Here is a 23,888-nt window from a genome sequence, read left to right as displayed (position 1 = left end):
GTCCATTCCACATCTATGTCAAGAGGGGGCTTAGAGTCCAAATGGATGCTGGATGCAATCCTCCTGCTTTCAGATGTAGGCACTCTTGGCTCCATGGTGTGGTGGTTGACATTCTTCAATTCCATGTTAGCTGAGTGGGGTAAGTCCAATAAACTAGAGTGTAGGAGCTGAAGTCTGTTGAGGCTCAGGGCCTGGCTATCATATGGTCAGTCCAGAGATTCAGATTCCCTAGATATATCTTAAACCCCAGCACCAACTACAATTCTGGTAAAGTAACAGGAAAGGATTGTGAAAAGAGATCACTTCTAAGTCCAGCTCCATCACGCAGAAACACCTACTTCAAAGAAGGGCCAACTGACATGGCAGTGAACTCCATCTGCCACGACCATAAAACCTGTGGGTCTCTTTAGTCCTCAGAAGAACCAACACCTAGGGTTGCATCTACTTTATCTGTCTCTGTGACTCTGCTCAGGTGTGCATAAGGGCAACCCCTCTGATAACCTCCAGACTCTTTTTTAGAGACTCACAGCCATATAAATTCATTTGTCCTTTCCATTTCCCCCTTGATTTAGTCAAAAAGCATTTTTAACTCCTGTTAGTATATGTAGACAGGGATATTCTGCTGGCCGGAGTTGAACCTTTTATTCAAGGTCATTTTCTCTTTACGTCATCAGCTGGTACTTGGTAGTGATCTCTTGGTGCCAGGGAGGCTCATCCCCGGGATAATTAAGTTTTAGAGTCAGGAAGTTTGAGTTCTCCAACTTTGACCTTCTTTATAAAGACAATTTTAACTAGTTGGGACCTCTTACCTTTCTAAATACATTCAATGATTGGCTTTTCCTTTTCTGAAAAGAAGTCTATTGGAATTTTAAAAAAATTAATTTATTGAAATGTATCACCCACACACAAACATACATAAACAATAAGTGTATAGTAGTAGTTGTGAACTTACAAAACAAACATATATAACATCATACAGGACTCTTATAACTCACCCTACCACCAACACCTTACATTATTGTTAAACCTTTTAAACTAATGATTAAAGATCATTGTCAAAATATTGCTACTAACCAAAGTATTTTCTCCCAACCCTCCCTATTATTATCTTTATGTAATTTATATATGAACATACATAAACAATTAAGTGTATAGTAAAATTTGTGAATTTAAAAGGAAACATACATAACATCATACAGGGGTCCCATACATCAACCCTCCACCAACACCTTGGATTGTTGTGAGATGTTTGTTAGAAATTATGAAAGAATATTGTCAAAATCTAACTACTAATTATAGTCCTTATCTTACATTTGGTGTGTTTTTCCCCCAACACACCTTATTATTATTTTTTAAATATATTTTTTGTGACAGAAGTTGTGAACTTATAAATCAATCATGCACATACACAGAATTCCCAAGCAACATCCCTCTATCAACACATCACACTATGGTGGAACATTTGTTACAGATAAGATAATATCGTCTGATTGTTACCATGTCTATAGCATACATTTGGCTCACATTTTCCATACTGCCCCATTATCAACACAGAATATCTTTGGCATAGATGCAAGAATATTATATTATTACTGCTAACCGCAGTCCATTGGTCATTCCAGTTGTATTTTTCCCATGTGTTCCCAACACCTGGCAGTAGTTACATTTGCTATAGCTCACAAAGGACACTCTTGCATCTGTACCTTAAACCACAATTCTCATCCACTTCTTGGTTTACTGTGCTATTCGGTTCCTAGATTATTCTCTAGCATTCTGTCAATTGGCATTTCCATCCCTAGACTAACATTTTCAGCCATATCCCTATTTATAAACTAGCTATTACTATTTTTACCATCCATTCTATACATTTCCACATTTTTCGATAAAGCTAATTAAAACTTTTACATACATTAAACATCAGTAGTCCATCTCAGTCCTTTTCTGATCTCCATTAAGAATCCATCACCTACCACCAGGTCTTGAAGATATTTTCCTACAATTTCTTCTAGAAATTTTATGGTTCTTGCTTTTATTTTTAGGTTTTTGATCCATTTTGAGTTAATTTTTGGACAAGAAGTGAAATAGAGGTCCTCTTTTCTTCTTTTGGCTGTAGATATCCAGTTATTTCAGCACCATTTTGCTGAATGGACTGTTCTGCCTGAGCTGTGCGGATTTGACAGGCTAGTCAAAAATCACTTGACCATACATGTGAGGGTCTGTTTCTCAGCCATCAATTTGGTTCCATTGGTCTATGCCAGTACCATGCTCTTTTTTTTTTTTTACCACTATAGCTTGGTAGTATGATTTAAAGTCCAGAGATGAGGGTTCGCTTTTCCTTTTATGATGTTTCTGGCTATTCAGTACCCTTTACCCTTCCAAATAAATTTGTTAATTTTGTTTTCAATTTTTTTTTTAAATGCTGGTGGAATTTTTATCAGGATTTTATTAAAATTATATCAATTTGAGTAGAATTGACATCTTAATGATATTTAGTTCTCCAGTCCATGAGCATGGAATGTTCTTCCAGTTATTTAGGACTTTTTTTATTTCTTTTAACATTGGGTTGCAGTTTTCTAAATACAGGTGGTTACATCGTTGGTTAAGTTTACTCCTGACTACTTGAGTTTTATCTGTCATATTTTATTTTCACCACTCTTTTGACACTTTTAGTTACTTTTATTAATATAATCTTCATTTCTAGACTCTCTTCCAGGCCTCTCTCTCCTGTCTTTTCTTTTCAGGCTCTAGCACACCCTTTAGTATTTCCTGAAAATCTGGTCTCTTGCTTAGAAATTCTCTCAGTTTCTGTTTATCTGTGAATATTCTAATCTCATTCTCATTTTTGAAAGACAGTCTTGCTGGATAGAAAATTCTTGGCGGGGAAACGGACTTTGGCCCAGTGGTTAGGGCGTCCGTCTACCATATGGGAGGTCCGCGGTTCAAACCCCGGGCCTCCTTCACCCGTGTGGAGCTGGCCCATGCGCAGTGCTGATGCGCGCAAGGAGTGCCGTGCCATGCAAGGGTGTCCCCCGCGTGGGGGAGCCCCACGCACAAGGAGTGCGCCCGTGAGGAAAGCCGCCCAGCGTGAAAAAGAAAAGAGCAGCCTGCCCAGGAATGGCGCCGCCCACACTTCCCATGCCGCTGATGACAACAGAAGCAGACAAAGAAACAAGACGCAGCAAACAGACACCAAGAACAGACAACCAGGGGAGGGGGGAAATTAAATAAATAAATAAATCTTTAAAAAAAAAAAAAAAAAAAGAAAATTCTTGGCTGGAAGCTTTTCTCTCATAGTATCTTAAATATATCTGACCACTGCCTCCATGGTTTCTGGTGAGAAATCAGCACTTAATCTTATTGTGTATCCCTTATATGTTATGCATTGCTTTTCTATTGCTGCTCTCAGAATTTCTCTTTGTCATTTGTTTTTGACATTCTCATGAGTATGTGTCTTGGAGTTGGTCTATTCAGATTATTTTGGCTGGGAGTACATTGTGTTCTTGGACATGGATATCTATGTCCTTCAATAGGGTTGGGAAATTTTCTAACATTATTTCTTTAAATATTCCTTCTGCCCCTTTTCCTTTCTCTTCTCCTGGGACACCCATGACATGTACGTTTGCACATCTCTGGCTGTCGTTTAGTTCCCTGAGACCATCATCAATTTTTTCCGTTCTTTTCTTCATCTGTTCTTTTGTATGTTCACTTTCAGAGGTCATTTTTTCAAACTCACCAATTGTTTCTTCTGCCTCCTCAAATCCACTATTATATGATTCCAATATTTTTAAAATTTCATTTATTGCGCCTTTCATTCCCATAAGGTCTGCTGTTTTTCTATGTATGCTTTCAAATTCTTCTTTGTGCTCGTCTAGTGTCTTCTTAATATCCTCAATCTCTTTAGCCATCTCTTTAGCCATGAATTTATTAAGGAGATTTGTTTGAACATCTATGATTAGTTATCTCAACTCTTTTATGTCATCTGGAGGCTTATCTTGTTCCTTTAACTGGATCATAGCTTCCAGTTTCTTGGTGTGGATTGTAGTTTTTTGTTGGTGTCTTGGCATCTGGATTACTAGAATATTTATTCTGGGTGCAGTTTTTCTCTTTAGTTTAGGGCTTCCTACCCTTTCTCCCTTGCTGGTTGTGCAGTAGGAGCCAAGGATGTAACTGGTGCTATAAACTGTGGAGGCTCAAGCTGCCCTCATTGCCTTGGGACGAATGAAGCTTCTCCCAACTTTCTCCTTTCCCAGAGGTAGAGACAGAGTCACAGTTGTGTGGAATAATCCAAGTCATGCAGACCTAGACTGTAGTTGCCCAGAATGCTAATGAAGCTTCATACCCCTTTCTCCCCTGCCTGGGGCGTGGGTGGAGCTGCAGGTGTGGGCAGCAATCTATGCAGTGCAGGTCCAAGATGACCACAGTTGCCCCAGTAGACTTTTAATTATTCAGTTTATGCCAGCCAAAGGTACCCTCAGTTACCTGGATAGACTGGTACTGAGCTAGCCGGCCTCTTCCCTGCCAGAGGTGGGACTGAAGCCTAGGCTAGGGCTGCAGGCTGATCCGGGTGAAAGAAACTGGTTCCTACCATCATTGTGATATTTGGTCAGGTAGGCTTCCCCTCAGGCTGGGGGTGGAGTCAAAATGGTGATCACCAGCCTTTTTCTGACTTGGACAAATTCACACCTCAGGTATTCCTAGGTTTATTCCTTAGCCATCTGAGTCCACCAATCAGTAGCTGAAATCAGCAGCCAACTGTCTCCTCCTCCCCTTTTTTTGGGAAATGGAGCTTCCAATTCTAGCCACAGAACAGCTCCTAGAGCGGCTTGCACCATCTGGAGGAGGACAATCACCGGCCTCTGTGGCCTGGACGGCAATTTCCTGGAGTGGCTGGCACAGGTCCCTGCAGCTTCCTCCCTGTCGGAGGTGGCACTGAGTCTTAGGCTAGACCTGCAATCTGACCTGGATGGAAAGAAGGTGGTCCCCACCAGCACTGGGATTTTCAGTCCACCCCGCTTCCTCTTTTGCCAGGTATGGAGCTAAGATGGTAGCTCCCAGCCTCTTTCTGACTTGCACAGGCTCAAACTTCAGCTGTTCTCAGGATTATACTGTAGCCCACTGAATTTACTCATCAGTAGCTGAAGTTGGTGCCCAACTGTCTCTTCCTCCCCTGTTTTTGGGAAGTGGAGCTTTCAATTCCAGCTGGAACACCTCCCGAGGCGACTTGCGCCTTCAGTGGAGGATGGGCACCAGCCTCTGGAGCGTAGGGTGCTCTACTTAAGAGTTTTCTCTGCAGGTGGGCAACCTCCTCCTTCCATTCCTTCAAGGATGTGGCAGGATGCCCTTCTAACCTCCTGAAGCTCCCAAATAGGTGCTGCAGCTAGCTCCAGAGAGCTCTGAGAGTTTGCTAACTGCTCTGTGGCAGGAGCTGACTCTAGGAGTTCCTTATGCTGCCACCATCTTGCTCTCTATTGGAATTTTGATAGAGACTATATTGAATCTGTAAATTGATTTGGATAGAATTCACTTTTTGACAGTATGTATTCTTCCAATCTGTGAGCATGAAATATCCTTCCATTTATTTAGATCTTTTTTGTCTTATTTTAGCAATGTTTTATACTTTTCCACTTGTAAATCCTTTACATATTTGATTAAATTTATTCCTAGATATTTGATTCTCTTAGTTGCTATTGTAAATTGAATTTCTATCTTTATTTCCTTCTGAGCGTGCTCATTATATAGCTCATTATATAATATACTAGTATATAGAAATACTATTATTTTTGTGTATTACTCTTGTACCTTGCCACTTTCCTGAATTCATTTATTGGCTCTAGAATCTTTATTGTAGATTTTTCAGGATTATCTGTATATAGGAACATGTCAACTGCGAGTAGGGAAAATTTTATTTCTACCTTTCCAATTAATATGCCTTTTATTTTTTTTCCTGCCTTACTGCTCTGGCTAGACGATCTAGTACAATGTTGAATATCAGTGGTGACAGTGAGCATCTTTGTCTTGTTCCAAATTGTAGAAGAAAAGCTTTCAGTCTTTCACCACTGAATATCACATTAGCAGTGGGTTTTTCATCAATTAGTTTTACTGCCCATGACTACAGCTCCATCACTGTTCCAGGGAGGGGAGAAAGTGACATAGAGCTTCATCAGTCTCTCTAGACAACTGAACATGGTCTTGGTCTACATGCTTGGATTATAGCACATGACTGCAGCTCAGTTCCCACCTGTGGCAGGGGAGAAATATGGGAGTGCTTCATCAGTTTCTGGGTCAGTGTGGGCAGATTCAGCCTCCACAGCTTACAGTACCATCTGCATCCTCAGCTCTGTCTCTGCTCCCAGCCAGTGAGAAAGGGCAAGAAATAGATGGAAAAGAGGTGAAAAAACTCAGGTTGGCTAAACACATGCCATTATAAAATTCCAAAATAAGCTGAACCAAGTATTAAAGAGGTTGTAGCATGAAGTCAATCAAATGGAAAGCTCTAGACTACAGAGGGAAACTGAGATGAGAATAAATATATCATGTAAATCAGATGTTGAAATACTAAAAAAATGTACAAACAACACCAAGAAACAGGAAGATATGGACCAGTAAGAGGAACAAACGAAACCTCTAAATGACATAAAGGAGTTTAGACAGCTAATTACAGATGTTTATCCCCTTAATAAATTCAGTGAGAAGGCTAAAGAAGTTAAGGATATTAGGAAAACATTGGGTAAGCACAAAGAAGAATTTGAAAACATATATAGAAAAATAGCAGATATTATGGAAATGAAAGGCACAATAAATGTCATTAAAATTACACTAGAGGCATATGACAGCAGATCTGAAGAAGCAGAAGAAAGGATTGATGAGCATGAAGATAGGGCCTCTGAAAGTGAACACACAAGAACAGATAAAGAAAAGAATGGAAAAAACTGAACAGGGTCTCAGGGAACTAAATGATGACAAGAGATATGCAAACATACATGTCATGGGTATCCCAGAAGGAGAAGTGAAGGGAAAGGGGCAGAAAAAACATCATGTACAAGGGATGCCCAATAAGATTAAGTGCTGATTTCTCATCAGAAACATGGAGGCAAGAAGGCAGTAGTATGATATATTTAAGAGACTGAAAGAGAAAAACTGCCAGCAAAGAATCTTATATCCAGCAAAATGGAGAGTGAGTTTAGAATATTTACAGATAAACAAACTAAAAGGGTTTGTAACCAAAAGACCAACCTTGCAGGAAATACTAAAGGGAGTTCTACCACCTAAAAAGAAATGATAGGAGAGAGAGACTTGGAAGAGCCTAGAAATGAAGATTATATTAGTAAAAATGTAAAAAAAAGTGGTTAAAAGAAGATATAACAGATAGAGCCCAAAGGCCAAAATAGGTGATATAAGAACTGTCTTTACAGTAATAACATGAATGTTAATGGATTAAACTTACCAATCAAAAGACACAGACTGGTGGAATGGATTAAAAAAATGAGCCATCTATATGCTACCTATAAGATACTCACCTTAGACCCAAGGATACCAATAGAATGAAAATGAAAGTCTGGATAAAGATATTCCATGCATGCAGTAACAATTAAAAAAAAAAAGCTGAGTAGGTATACTTATTGGAATAAATAAACTTTAAAAGGAGAGCTATTATTATAGAAAAGGAGGCACAATATATATTACTAAAAGGGGGCAATTCGCCAGGAAGAAATAATGATCATAAATGTATACGCACCTAATCAGAGCCCCAAAATACATGAGGCAAACACTGACAAAACTGAAAGAAGAAATAGATGTATCTACAATAATAGTTGGAGACTTCAATACACCACTCTCATCATTGGATAGAGCATCTGGGCAGAGTATCAATAGAGAAATAGAAAGCGTGAATAATATGATAAATTAACTAAACCTAATAGACATATACAGAAATCATATCCCCAAACAGCAGGATAGACATTCTTCTTAAGTGCTCATGGATCTTTCTCTAGGATAGGTTGGGTCACAAAACAGATCTCAATAAAATTCAAAAGATTGAAATTATACAAAGCTCTTTCTCTGTTCATAATAGAATGAAGCTGGAAATCAACAAAAGGGAGAATAAAGGAAAATTCACAAAACATATGGATATTAAATAATGAACTCAAATAATCAGTGGGTCAGAAATTGCAAGAGAAATCAGTAAATAACTCAAGATGAATGAAAATGAGAACACAGCATATCAAAACCTATGGGATGTGGCTAAGGCAAAGGTGAGGGAGAAATTTATAGCCCTCAATGCTTACATTAAAAAAGAAGAAAGAGGGAAGCAGTTGTGGCTCAACTGAGAGAGCATCTGCCTACCACATGGAGGGTCCAGTGTGTGATACCCAGGACCTCCTGACCCATGTGGTGAGCTGGCCCACATACAGTGCTGCTGTGTGCAAGGAGTGCCATGCCATGCAGGGGTGTCCCCTGTGTAGGGTAGCAAGGAGTGCACTCTGCAAGGAGAGGCTGCCATGTGAAAAAAATGCAGCCCCTGCCCAGGAGTGGCACCACACACACAGAGCGCTGATGCAGCAAGATGACACAACAACAAAAAAGCGACACAGTTTCCTGGTTCCACATGACAAGAATGCAAGCAGACACAGAAGAACACACAGCGAATGGATGCAGAAGGCAGAAAATGGAGGAAGGGAGGGGAGAGAAATAAATAAAATAAATCTTAAAAAAAAAAAAGGAAGAAGAAGAAAGAGCTAAAATCAATGACCAAACTATACAGCTGGAAAAATTAGAAAAAGAACAGCAAATTAATCCCAAAGCAAGGAGAAGGAATGAAATAACAAAGATCAGAGCAGAAATAAAGGGTAAAGAAGAAGTAAAACTACTGCTATTCACAGATGATATGATCCTATACCTAGAAAGTCCTGAAAATCTACAATAAAACTACTAAAGCTAATAAGGAAGTTCAGCAGATTAGCATGATGCAAGATTAATATACAAAAATCAGTAATGGATCTATACAATAGTAATGAGTAATCTGAGAGAAAGTCAGGAAAAAAATTCCGTTTACAATAGTCACTAAAAGAATAAAATATTTAGGAATGAATTTAACCAAAGATAAAAGGACCTATATTCAGAAAACTAAAATGCATTGCTAAACTAAATCATCAAAGAAAACCTAAATAAATGGAAGGACATACTTTGTCCATGGATTGGAAGACTAAATATCGTTAAGATTTCAATTCTACCCAAATTGATTTACAGAGTCAGTGCAATCCTGATAAAAATTCTACCAGCCTTTTTTAAAGAAATGCAAAAAACTATTAAAATCAAATTTATTTGGAAGAGTAAGGAGCTGCAAATAGCCAGAAATATCTTAAAAAGGAAGAATGAAATTGGAGGATTCTCACTTATGGATTTTATTTAATTTTTTTCTTTTTATTTAAATTTTTTTAAAAATTACTAGATCACAAGGAACGTTACATCAAAAAACAAAACAACAAAAAACATAAAAGGTTCGTATAGAACCCACTCCCCACTCCCCACCACATCATTTTTGTAAATTGTATTTTTTTGAAGATACATACATCAAAAAAAATGTTACACTAAAAAATATGAGGTTCCTGTATACTCTCCACCCCCCTCACTTATGGATTTTAAATCCTATTACCTAACTACAGTGGTAAAAACAGCATGGTACTGGCATAAAGATAGACATATAGACCAATGGAACCAAATCAATTGTTCAGAAATAGACCATTACATTTATGGTCATATGATTTTTGACAAGGCTGTCAAACCCACTCAGCTGGGGCAAAACAGTCTAGTCAACAAATGGTGCTGGGAGAATTGCATATCCATATGCAAAAGAGGATCCCTCTCTCACACCTTATATAAAAATTAACTCAAAATGGGTCAAAGATCTAAATACAAAAGCTACCACCATAAAACTTTTAGAAAAAATGTAGGACTACATCTTCAAGACTTGGTAGTACCTGGTGCTTTATTAAATCTCACACCCAAAACATAAGCAACGATAGAAAAAATGGACAAATGGGACCCAAACTTACAGGCTCTTGGGCTTCAAAGAAGGTGAAAAGGCATCTGCTCAATTAGAAAGCACATATCCAGTAAAGATTTGCTTTCCATGCTATATAAAGAAAGCATACAATTAAACGATAAATGGACAAACAGTCCAATTGAAAAATAGGCAAAAGACTTGAATAGACATTTTTTCAAAGAGGAAATACAAATGGTGAAAATGCACATGAAAAAATGTTTAAAATCACTATTTGGGAAAAGCAAATTAACCTACAGTGAGATATCATCTCAAATTTATAGAATGATCATTATTTTTAAAAAATAGAAAACTACAAGAACTGAAGAGGATGTGGAGAAATAGAAACACTCCTTCACTCTTGGGAATGTAGACTGGCGCAACCTCTGTAGAAGACAGTTTGGGGGTTCCACAGGAAGCTAAATATAGAAATGCCCTATGATCCAGCCATCCCCCTACTAGGAATATATCCAGAAGAACTGAAAACAGGGGCATGAATAGACATTTTCACACTGATGTTCATAGTGGCATTATTCACAATTGCCAAAAGATGGAAAGAATCCAAGTGTCCATCAACTGAGGAAAGGAACAACAAAATGTGGTATATACATACAATGGAATACTGTGTTGAAGTAAGAAGAAATGAAATTGGGACACTTATGAAAGTATGGATGAACCCTGAGGACATTAGGCTGAGAGAAATGAGCCAAACATGAAAGGACTAATATAGTATGGTCTCACTAATATAAACTAAATATGAAGAATAAATACATGGAGGTAAAATATGAAGTATAAGTTACTAGGAGATAGGATGAGGGCTGAGAAGGGTACTGATGCTTAATGTACGTAGAATTTTTAATTAGCTTGACTGCAAAAATGTGGAAAGGGATAGAACTGGTGGTACCACATTATAGTGAGTATAACTAACAAAGCTGCTTTATAAATGGGATTGTGGCTGAAAGAGGCAGTCTGAGGATGCAGATGTCAATTGAAAGAAAGCTAGAGAACAATCTAGGGAGACTGAATAACATAGTGAACCCTGTGGTGGATGAGGAGTGTGGTCAACAGTATAAATTCTAGAATGTTCACCTATGAACTAGAACAAATGTATGCCACTATTACAAGGTGCTAACAATATGATGAGGCATGGAAAAATACAATTATGGACTATTGTTGGCAGCAATATTGTAATATTCATGCATCAGTGTCAAAGAAGGTACTATATCAAAGCTAATGATCAATTAGAGAGCCATATTGGATTTTTTTCTTTTGGACTAAGGAAAAACATTCAAAAAGATACTGAGGTGATGACTGCACAACTCTGTGATGAAAGTGAGAGTCACTGAGTGTACACTTTGGATGGTTGGTAGATGGCAATTGTATATAACAGTGAACAATGTGGTGTATTACGGAATGTGGTTAATGTATAAACATGAGAATGTTCTCTCAAGAACAATAGCAAATGTTCAATGCTATTATAATACATGGTATTAATAATAGATGGGGTTATTGAAAAATATACCAAATGTAAGCTATGGACCACAGTTGGTAGTTATATTTTGATGATGTTCTTTCATAATCTGTAACAAATGTCCCACAACAATGCAAGGTTTTGGTGGAGGTGTGATGTATGGGAATTCTGCATGTTATGCGTGACTGTTCTGTAAGCGTACCGCTTATCTAATAAATTTTTTTTAAAAGAGAGGATACTGAATTTTGTCAAATCCCTTTTCTGTCAATTGAGATGATCATGTGGTTTTTCCCCTTTCTTCTGTTAATGTGGTGTATTACATTAGTTGATATTCTTATGTTGAACCACTCCTGCATTCCTGGGGTAATACCCACTTGATCCTGATATATAATTCTTTAGATGTGCTTTGGATTTGATTTGCAATTATTTTCTTGAGGATTTTTGCATCTATGTTCATGAGAGAAATTGTTCTGAATTTTCTTTTCTTGCAGTATCTTTATCTGGTTTTGACATTAGGGTGATGTTGGCCTCACAGAATGGGTTAGATGGTACTCCCTCCTCTTCAGTTTGGAGAATTTTGAGTAGGATTCATATTAATTCATGTCATGAAGCAATCTTGTCCTGGGCTTTTCCTTGCTTGGAGGTTTTGATTATTGACTTAATCTCTTTACTAGTAATTGATTTGTTGAGATCTTCTATTTCTTCTAGAGTCAGTTTAAGTTTGTGTGTTTCTAGGAATTTGTCCATTTCATCTAAGTTGTCTAATTTGTTGGCATACAGATGTTCTAAGTATCCTTTTATAGTCCTTTTAATTTTTATGGGGTCAATAGTATCGTCCCCTCATTATCTATTAGCTCATTATTTATAAGCTAACTATCTACAGAGAATCCTTGTATGAAAGAGTAATAGCAGAGGTCAAAGCGAGGGCTGATCCCACGCAGGATGGAATTTCTTGGCTAAAGTCTATGGTAATCCAGTGTAGTAGATGCTATGCTGCGGAACCCCAATTCCCTTTCATTACAGAAGGACTTACTTCCCCATTTGGGAAGGTTGTTGGCTGACATAGCTAACAGCTCTCTCCAAGAAATAAGAAACCCACTGCACCCAAATTCATACTTCCTTCACAAGGACAGCCTACATCCAATGACTGGTGAATGCAGGGCTTAAAGGCTCACCCTTGCCCTACCTTAGGGCTATCCTAGCTTCAGAGATGTGCAGGAGCCCAGCTGAGGCTTGCATTTCAGCTAACTACTCCCTCTGCCCATTTCTGCTTCCTTGCCTCAGTAATATTGATTCAGCGGGCACTCCTTAATACTCGTCATACATGCCATTCGTTATCTCAGAGTCTGCTTTCTGGGGATCCCAACCTGCAAACCCACCTAAACCTGTGACCAGCATGGGCCTTGACAGTTATAATACAACCCCAGAATAAAAAAGAGCCCTAAATTCAGAGAGGTAGCATGATATGCAGACACAACTATGTTTTGATGAGAAGAAACCTAGACTCTGGATTTTAGGTTCTGAGTTCAAAACTTAGCTCTGTCACTTACAAGTATCCATATGATCCTGGATATGTCATTTACAATCTTTATGACTCAATTTTCTCATCTGTAAATTGGGGTGGGGTTTGACATATGTGAAAGTGTGCTATTTATATTCCTGAAAATAGTGCACAAACTTAAGTTCATATGATTTGTTGGTATCATGAAAAGGATGCCAGAAATATTGAGAGGGTCCAATAGTTATTGCATAGGTATTATTTGGTGGATATCATTAGAGCACCTCTTCCATACTAGAGTCTTCTTAACTCTGTGGCAGGCCTGCTCCTCCATGCACCTGTACCCAGATCAGGTGTCCACCCCAGATAGGGAGAGGTCATCTTTTTCTATAATCCAGTTTATCAGACCTTCCTTGCTTCCACTGCCCTTAGCTAGCTCCATAGAAAATAGATTTCTTTATTTCCATTTTTCCTGTTATCATCACTGTAGTGGACGTGTTCTAGTTTTTTTTATTGCTTTGAAAGAGATTACCACAAATTTAGAAGCTTAAAGCAACCCACATTTATTATCACATGATTTCTGTAGGTTGGGGATCTGGACATGCCGTATTGGGTCCTTTGTTTAGGGTCTTACTTGGCTGACATCAAAGTGTTAGCTTAGCTGTATTCTCATCTAGAGGCTCAACTAGGTAAGAGTCTACTTACATGATCACTCAGGTTGTTAGCAGAATTCATTTCCTTGCCATTGTAAGACAAAGGCCCTGGATTTTTGCTGACTTTTGGCTGACTATCAACAGGAGCCTACCCTCAGTTTCTAGAGGCTGGCTCTAGTTCCATGCCATTTGTTTGCTTTCTTTATCAAGTCAGGAAGGAGAGCCTTTAGAGTAAGTGTGCTAGCAAAGTGTGCTAGTCTTAAACAGTGTAATGTAAGCCAGGAGTGACATCCCATCAGATTTGCTATATTTTATTTGTAGACTCAAATCAGGCACCACGTGGGACTGCAGCCGGAACTGAAGCTGGGGCAGGCATCTGGTTAGGATCTTGGTTGGAGTTGGAACCGTGGAGATGCAGAAAGAAACGCAGCCTTCCCTGGTACCCGCAGCGGCCGGTGAGTGGACCCTTCCCCCTAATGCACCCACCTGTATGGAGCGACAGTCAGAGGCTGCGCTGGTTGGATGGGTCGTCCCTGCTCGGGGCCTCAAGCCTGAGTGGCTGCTGCTGGGCTGGTTCTCTCTGGCTTTTCAAGGACCCTTGTGCCGCCTCCAATGGAGGCTTCTGCTCCGCCGGAGTCCAATCGCAGGCCGGAGTGGCTGCCCTCACTGGGTTTGGGGACATAGGTATCCTAGTGGCAAGTTCTAGTCAGCAAGTTCTGCAAGTATGAGCACGATGTCACTTTGTCTACGGTCAGTGTCCTGAGCTCTGGCACAGAAGCTCTCAGTGGTAGCAAAGACTTCTGATTAGGGTTTGGGACCTTGTTCAATGGACAGTACTGAACTCATACTGAGTTCTCTCTGGGCAGGTCCCCTGTGTTGCTGCCTCTCCCCACAAGGACCCTGTGTTTCTTTCATGCAGTGGGGACAATCGAATTATACTCTGGGATACCTGCTGTCCCAAGCCAGCATCACAGATGGGCTGCACTGCCTCTGGCCTCCTTCCTACCTCACTGGCTTGGCATCCTCGGCAAAGTGAAGCCTTTGTCTTTGGTGACGAGAATGGCACTGGCTCCCTTGTGGACACCAAAAGCACAAGCCGTGTCTTCAGCTCAGCTGTGTACTCCCAGTGTGTCACTGGGCTGGTGTTCTCCCTACATGGTATTCCCTTCTCTGGCCTCTGCCAGTGGAGACTGCTCACTTGCAGTGCTGGGCTCTGGTCTTTCTGAGGTTTAGAAGCCAAACCCAGAAAGACTGTGTGCGAGATGCTACTTGGTCCCCACTAAATCACTCCCTCCTTACCACAGGTGGCTGAGACTGTAAGATATTGGGCCCACAGAACCTGTCCTAGTCCCTGGATTTAAGAACATTGCCAAGTAGATTGGACTTAAGGCAAACACAAATCCTCTGTGAGTATCTACATCCATTGTCCCTGTCCCTTCATATTGTGAAACAAGATAGGAGCCTTATGTAGTATACTGATCAATTAGCTCTGCATGAGATACTGACCATGTCTGGGTAGGGCATGGGATGTGGGCATCCCTGGATTCTTGGAGGCAGCTCTTGTACTATTCATAGTGACAGGATTTCCTTTATTTATTTATTTATTTTAAAGATTTATTTTATTTATTTCTCTTCCCTTTCCCCCCATTGTCTGCTCTGTGTGTCCATTCACCGTGTGTTCTGTGTCCACTTGCATTCTTGTCATGCAGCACTGGGAAACTGTGTCGCTTTTTTTGTTGCATCATCTTGCTGCATCAGCTCTCCATGTGTGTGGCACCACTCCTGGGCGGGCTGAGCTTTTTTTGTGTTGGGTGGCTCTCCTTGCAGGGTGCACTCCTTGCATGTGGGACATCCCTATGTAGGGACACCCCTGCATGGCATGGTACTCCTTGCAAATGGCAGCACTGCGCGTGGGCCAGCTCACCACACACAGGTTAGGAGGCCCTGGGTACTGAACCCTGGACCCTCCATATGGTAGGCAGATGCTCTATCAGTTGAACCACAACCACTTCCCTCCTTTATTTTTTATAGAGCTTAATTTACTTGTATCATGGGAAATACTCCCATTCATGAAAAGCCAGCCCTGCTCACTTTGAGATAGAGCCAGGATTCACTCACCACAGTTTGCATATGTCTTTGCTGTTAAACTGAATTAGAAATCCATTTTTAGGCTGAACAAAATGAGTATGGTTGGTGCCTTTGTAATACTTGCCCCCCTCCATGGAGTTGTGTATATGAGAGATGAGTGGGTTTTTAAAAATTTTTTTATTGTAGATTAGATGCTATAGAAAAAAGTTTGGCGATAATGGCAAGCTTAAGGGCATTCCATTTAAGTTTGAAAACTGACACAGACTATTGCAGAGACATCTCTTCCCCATTTATCACCAGAAAACAGCCTGGGTCCAGACTTCTTGCACTCTGGGGTCCTCTTCTCCAGATGTCGGAAGTCACAATGCTATGTTTGTGGACTTTGAAGATTTTAAATTCTGGTGGCAGGGAGAGAATCAGAAATAATGGCTGTGAAACAAAAAGTTTAGGCTTTGTTAGCCTTCCTTTTTTGGAAGAAAAAAAAAAGAAGCAAATCATAGGTCCCAGCAACACCCAAGGGAGGGGCTTATACAAGGTCATGAGCACCAGGAGACAGTAAGCATAGGGCCACCTTAAGGTCTCTCTACTAAAGAAGGTCTTTTTTTTTTTTAAAAGAGGTACCAGGGACTGAACCCGGGACCTCGTACAAGGGAAGTAGGTGCTCAAACCACTGAGATATACCTGCTGCCCAACAGAAGGTCTTTTTTGTCTTCTATATTCTAACCAGATGCAGAACCCCATAATAAATTTAATAAAAGCCCAGGGTCTCTATATGGTGGGCATCACATTTTTCCAATTGGTTATTCATGATAGGAACCTGGGTAAGAGGTAAAAGCTATTTGTTTAACAACATTAGGTCTAAACCCATTATGAGCTAAGAACTGCTGAGTTGAATACTGCCTACCAAAGACCCAACATAGGGTAGAAGAAGCATGGTCAAAACTAATATTTCTAGGGCTGTCAAGAAGACGTTCTAGGTAGTCATTGAAACAGAAAACAGATCACACATCTTGTATTAAGTTATGGATTTCAGCAAGGAAAAAAACCCCACAATGCTGGCCTCACAATTAGATCATGCTAGACAACAAAATGAAGGTAAAACAATCCCCAAATTTTGCTGATGCAGTCATTGCAAACTAGTGGAAATGGTCAAAGAGACACCTCCATGAGAAAGACCATAATCACAGTCAGACTCTAGGTCACTGGACAGCTGTAATAATGGTTATTTAACTCAACGATTGTAATTATGGTTACAGTGATTACTGAACATGCATTTCTTGATGACTAGAGAATTTTGTAGTCCCATTGCTTTGTACAGAAGTAATAGTCTACCATGGGAAAGTTTCAGGAAAAGAAGAATTAATGATTTCCTTCATAGTGGACCATGAAAAAAGAAAAGAGAAAAAAAAATGCCATAATCCATAGAGCTGAGAAACTATTCCCTTCCCTTGCTTTCATACATTAAATTCTTCTGAGTTGATTTTTTTCTCCTATCTTCCTTATTATTGCAGTGAAATACAGATCTTTTTTTTTTTTTTTTTAAAGATTTATTTTTATTTATTTAATTCCCCTCCCCTCCCCCGGTTGTCTGTTTTCTGTGTCTTTTTGCTGCGTCTTGTTTCTTTGTCCGCTTCTGTTGTCGTCAGCGGCACGGGAAGTGTGGGCGGCGCCATTCCTCGGCAGGCTGCTCCCTCCTTCGTGCTGGGCGGCTCTCCTTATGGGTGCACTCCTTGCGCGTGGGGCTCCCCTACGCGGGGGACACCCCTGTGTAGCAGGGCACTCCTTGCACGCATCAGCACTGCGCTTGGGCCAGCTCCACACAGGTCAAGGAGGCCCGGGGCTTGAACCGCGGACCTCCCATGTGGTAGACGGACACCCTAACCACCGGGCCAAAGTCCGTTTTCCCAGATCTTTTTTTTTTAAGATTTATTTTTCATTTATTTCTCTCCCCTTCCCCCCCCGCCCCCAGTTGTCTGTTCTCTATGTCCATTTGCTGTGTGTTCTTCTTTGTCCACGTCTGTTGTTGTCAGTGGCATGGGAATCTGTGTTTCTTTTTGTTGCATCATCTTGCTGTGTCAGCTCTCTGTGTGTGCGGCACCATTCCTGGGCAGGCTGCACTTTCTTTCACGCTGGGCGGCTCTCCTTACGGGCTGCACTCCTTGTGCATGGGGCTCCCCTAAACAGGGGCACCCCTGCATGGCAGGGCACTCCTTGTGCGCATCAGCACTGTGCATGGGCCAGCTCCACACGGGTCAAGGAGGCCCAGGGTTGAACCGCGGACCTCCCATGTGGTAGACGGATGCCCTAACCACTGGGCCAAGTCCGCTTCCCGAAATACAGATCTTTCTGCATTGGTTGCTTTAAAATTAAATGGTAGACTGACCTTACTAACTGAAGTTAAATATCACATTTTCAAATAAAATTATATTATAGGATTAGTTTCTTCATATGTCATATAATGGATAATGTTATTTTTAAATCTGATTTCAATTTATTTTTACATAAATTTAAAATGGGACTGAAGAAACAGAATTAAGTGCCATGTAATATAGCATGCGTTTATTCATTTAATATCCAGTACTTAATTTCCTGTGCTAAATGCCTCCATTTGTGTTATTATTATCTTAAACTGTAAACTCATAAAGGACATGGTTATTTCCTTGTAAATATCATGTACCGACAAGCACTTGGTGGATTTATTTAGGTAGCAGTTATCTCAACACCCCTTCTTTATGCTCCCCGCCCCCATGCACAGTAGAAGACTCACTCTAATGTTATTATTAGGAAAAGACGACTTAACGTAAGAATGTAAAACAATGCAGCCACCATGGAAAGCAGTATGGTCATTCCTCAAAAATTAAGTATAGAATTATCATATGACCTGGCAATTCTACTCATAGGTGTATAAACAAAGAAATCGAAAGCAGAAACTGAAACAGATAATTGTACACTAATATTCATAGCAGCACCACTTGCAAGAGCCAAAACGGGGAACAAGCCAAGTGTCTATCAACAGATGAATGTATAAGCACTGGAATATTACTTGCCTTTAAGAAAGAATGATGTTCTAAGGCATGCTGCAATATGGTTAAACCTTGAAAATATTATACTAAATTAAATAAGGCACATAGGACAGATATTGTATGATCTCACTTAATATCTAGACATAGCAAATCTGTAGGGACAGAGAGTAGATTGGGGATTACCAGGACATAAGGAAGGAGGGCAAGGGGAGTTCTTGTTTGCGGATATAAATGAAATTATTTTTTAAATAATTTTATTTTTTAAAAAGACTTAGGTTGAATTTTTCTCTACTGATAGTCACAGGAAAAGGAACTCTCCTCAACATCTCCCTATAGAAACTGAAAGCCTTTTCTTATTCCGATGATTCTTATCTTTTGGTTTATCTTGATGTGTCTGGTTTTTTATCACTACACATTCCTATTTAACATCTAAATCCTTATTTTTTTTAATCAAAAAGCTAAACTAAAAGTATAACAATTTTGTGAGCACATATAGTAATAATACCTTTTTTAAAATGATGAAGTTGATTCTACTATATTTCTTCACTGGAAGCAAGAGCCGGTTATTCCAACAACAGCTTACACAGAGAAGGAAAAAATATTGTACTGGAAAGAATAAAGTTGGCTAGAGCTTGCTTTTACCTAAACATATCTGAATCCATATATAGGCTCTGAAAAGCTGTATGAAATGATTTCTCTTCCACCTCAGCCAGCTATGAGAGTGTATAACTCCATAGCAAGTAACCATAATAATCAAATTATATATATAATCCTTTCAGATAACTGTTAAAGCTGGTGGTGATGATTATAACTTGTAGTTCTAGTAACTTGTTAAAAAATTAATAAAGACAATGATTTTAACCCCATTAACAAACTTTACCTCAATATAAACAGACTCTGAAGAAAGCGCAATTTTGGGACTTTTAGCTAAATATAGCAGACTGAAAACATATGCTTTTTTATGTCCTCTCTCCAGAAGCCTAAATCATAATGAAAGAATATGAGAGAGTATTGTAGAATCAGAAAATAAACCAAGAAATAGGTATTCATGGGACACACAGAATCCCACAGAAGAGAATGGTGGAGGAAAGAATGACAAACGGGTATTAGGTTTAGAGAGAGAAACCCATCCAGATTGAAACAGAAGACTATGGAAGGGAGGATTTCAGGGGAAAAGAGATTATCTGCTATGTCTAAACCTTTAGAAAAACTGATGGGCATTTGACAAATCTGTTAATAGTGTCAAAAAAAAAAAAAAGAAAAAAAGAGGTATAGACGCTCTCTTTCTGGGTCCGAAGCTCCCGGTGATTTGCTCGCTGGCTCGGGTCCTTGTCACGCCGGAACCAGCAGGAACTTCTTTCTTCTCACTGACCTGTAGCTGCGTGGCTGAGACTCCACCACCAAGTTCGAGGCGCCCCTGGTCCAGGGCTGCATCCTGAAGAAGGTGCTGGAGGCGCCCAAGGACTTCATCGACGAGACCTGCTGGGACAGGAGCTGTGCGGCGTGAACGGGCAGCGGTGGACTCCAGGTCTCCTCGGTGCAGCTCACCCTGCACTCGGAGGACTTGACTTGTACCACTGCGACCTGGCCAGGGGCGTGGACCTCGCCAGTTATGTCCAAAATACTAAAATGTGCTGGCAACGAGGACATCATTACAACAAGGGTTGAAGATAATGCAGACAGATACCTTGGCGCTGCTGTTTGAAGCACTAATTCAAGGAAAAGTTTCAGACTGTGAAATGAAGTTAACGGATTTGGGTGTTGAGCATATGTCCAGAACAGGAGCATAGCTGTGTGTAAAGATGCCTTCTGGTGAATCTGCGCTGTATGCTGAGATCTCAGTTATATTGGGGATGCTGTTGTACTTTCCTGTGCAAAAGATGGAGTGAAATTTTCTGCGAGTGGAGAACTTGGAAATGGAAACATTAAGTCACCACAAACTCATAATGCCAATAAAGAGAAGGGAGCTGTTACTACAGAGATGAATGAGCCAATTCAGCTAACTTTTGCACTGCGGTACCTGAACTTCTTTGCAAAAGCTACTCCACTCTTTCTAACAGTAACATTCAGTATGTCTACATATGTACCTCTTGTTATAGAATATAAAATTGCTGATAAGGGACATTCCAAGTCCTATCTGGCTCTCAAGTTTGAGGATAAAGATGCATCTTAAGGATACTTAAAATCTGAGAAATTAAAACAAAGCTCTTTGTGAACTGTTTCTGAGGTGCCAGCATGTAATTTTCTGTCACCAAATGTGCACGTCTGAGTACATATGTAGATATTATTTTCTAGAAATAACCAATTTTGTTCCTCTGCACTCTAGTTTAAAAATAAAGTCCAAATCAAATCTGATCTTGTTAACCTAAAAGGACTTCTGCCTTACCTAGAAATACTCATGATTTTTCTAACAAAAGGGTTTTTTAAAAAAGAATTAGATATATATATATATTTAAAGATTTATTTTTATTTATTTCTCTCCCCTTTCCCCCCACCCCCAGGTTGTCTGTTCTCTGTGTCCATTTGCTGCGTGTTCTTCTTTGTCCACTTTTGTTGTTGCCAGCGGCATGGGAAGCTGTGTTTCTACTGTTCTTTTACTTTCAAAGCAGTTAATGTGTATGTATGTGATTTTTTAAAAAGCTTCCCAAAGCAAAATATTTTTTTTCAGGTAACAGTTTTGGAGAATGCTAAAGCTAAATTACATCAGAAACTCATTCTGTGGGCTGAGTTCCAATCAAATTATTAAAAAAAAAAGGATTATAATAATGTAGAAAATAATTAGCAAATTTTGGGTTTTAGTCCACCTTTTTGATTTCTTAGTGGCAAAAACAATTGCAATAAATAAGCCCATCACTTTCTGGTCTGTGGCCTTGGGCCATTCATGTAACTTCTCTAAGCATTTCTATCTTATAGGGTTATAGTGAGGATTAAATGAAATGGAATAAATTGCTTAGCAGAGTATTTGGAATATCTCAGGCATGTGCTCCTTTCCATCCTCTTTACTTTTTTTCATTTGTACAAAACAAGTTATTCTCCTATAGGTCCAATAATATCCATTATCTACAACTACTGTATAACTAGAATACTTTTTAACATGCCCTATTAGATAGTTATCTCTAGCTACATCTATATTTATAAATGAATTGTGGGCCAGTATTATTCTGTACAACTGAACTAATTTCTTAATAAATATCTTAATTATACATTATGTAAGTATAGGTAATTAGTATATGATATTCTAAGGGAGTAAATTAAAGTTAATTATAATTATGGAGCAATTTCATTTGTCAAGCTTAATTATTTTATATAAGTATATGTACACATAAACCTATGTACATACATACGTATGTAATCTGATTCAACCTATACCAAGCTATTGGGTAAATTGGGGATTGTTTATTATCTTCATTTTTCAGATGAGAAAAATGAAGTCTGAAGAGTTTGCTTGATTTGTTTACAAATTAAGAAGACATAGGGGTCTGGAAAATGCTGTCAATATAGGTGGGCACTGCTCAGCTTTTTTGCAAAAAATGGCAGAGAGGGGGCAGGAGCATATCTGAGTGAGCTGTTTTGGGAATCCACAGAGCAGGACATCATTCATAAGGGAGATGGACAAAGAGATAAAGAACCCAAGGGAAAATGGTGAGTTACTCACTCATTACATATGGCTAATGTAAGTAATTCCTTGATAGTAATAACATTGAATGTTAATGGATTAAACTCTCCAATCAAGAGACACAGATTGGCAGACTGGATAAGGAAATACCACCCATCTATATAATGTCACAAGAAACTCTCCTTTGACCCAGTGATGCAAGGAGACTGAAAGTGAATAGTTGGAAAGCAATTTTACATGCAAACAATAATCAGAAAAGGGTAGGAGTAACTATAGTAATATTGAACAAAATAGACTTTAAGTGCAAAACTATTTAAGAGACAAAGAAGGGCACTATATATTAATAAAAGGGTAATCCATCAAGAAGAAAGAATAATTAATTAACATTTATGTACCTAACCAAAATACATGAGGCAAACATGGAAAAACTAAGTGGAGAAATAGATGCCACTAGAATTATAATGGGCATCTATTTCGCCAATGGTGATGTTTTACCATTACCACCATTAGACAGAACATCTGGACAGAGGATCAATAAAGAAACAGAGACCTTGAATAAAGCATTAGAGGATCTGGACCTGATAGACATATACAGAATATTACACCCAAATATAGCAGGATATACATTCTTCTAGTGCACTCATGAATCATTCTCCAGAATAGACCACATTCTAGGCCAAAGAACAACTCCCAATAAATGCAGAAAGACTGAAATTATACAAAGTAACTTCACTAACTACAATGGAGTGAAGCTGGAAATCAATAAGGGACAGAGAAACAGATTATGCATAAAGACATGGAAATTAAATAACATACTCTTTGACATTCAGTGGGTCAAGGAGGAAATTGCAAGAACATTTAGTAACTGCCTTGAAATGAATGAAAATGACAAAACAACATAGCAAAACCTATGGGATGCAGCAAAAGCTGTACTGAGAGGGAAATTTGTAGCCATAAATGCCCAATTAAAAAAGAAGGAAGAGCTAAAATCAAAGACCTGGTTGCACACCTGGAGGAATTAGAAAAAGAACAACAAACCAACCCAAAAGCAAGTAGAAAGAAGGAAATACCAAAGATTAGAGCATGGCTAAATGAAATTATAATAAGAAAGCACTAGAAAAAAGAAACAAAACCAAAAGTTAGTCCTTTGAGAAGATTAATAAAATTGACAAATCCTTAGTTAGAGTAACAAAGAAAAAATGAGAGAAGATGCAAAGATGTAAAATAAGAAATGAGGAAGGTGATATCACCACTGACCTCATAGAAATAAAGAGTATCAAAAGAGGATACTTAGAAAAATTTTATGCCAACAAGATTGGTAATTTCGAGGAAATGGACAAACGCCTAGAAATGCACACATAGCCTACAATGATGAAAGAAGAAATTGGTGGACTCAATAGAAAAATCACAAGTAATGAGATAGAATTAGTTATCTAAAACTTCCCAAGTAAGAAGAGCCCAAGAGCAGATGGCTTCACAGGTGAATTCTACCAAATATTC

The 23,888-nt window shown here is 39.2% G+C and overlaps 2 pseudogenes; both read left to right on the top strand.

Moving 5' to 3' along the window:
* Window positions 1–14,073: 14,073 nt before the first annotated feature.
* LOC101438888 (methylosome protein WDR77-like) lies at window positions 14,074–15,038 on the top strand (annotated as a pseudogene).
* A 1,733-nt stretch (window positions 15,039–16,771) lies between these two features.
* Window positions 16,772–20,945, top strand: LOC101438457 (proliferating cell nuclear antigen pseudogene; annotated as a pseudogene).
* Window positions 20,946–23,888: the final 2,943 nt, after the last annotated feature.

This window comes from Dasypus novemcinctus, chromosome 5, assembly GCF_030445035.2.
Source record: "Dasypus novemcinctus isolate mDasNov1 chromosome 5, mDasNov1.1.hap2, whole genome shotgun sequence".
Classification (NCBI taxonomy): Eukaryota; Metazoa; Chordata; class Mammalia; order Cingulata; family Dasypodidae; genus Dasypus; species Dasypus novemcinctus.
The sequence above is the reverse complement of the archived record's forward strand: the minus strand, read 5'-3'. Positions and strand labels throughout refer to the sequence as shown.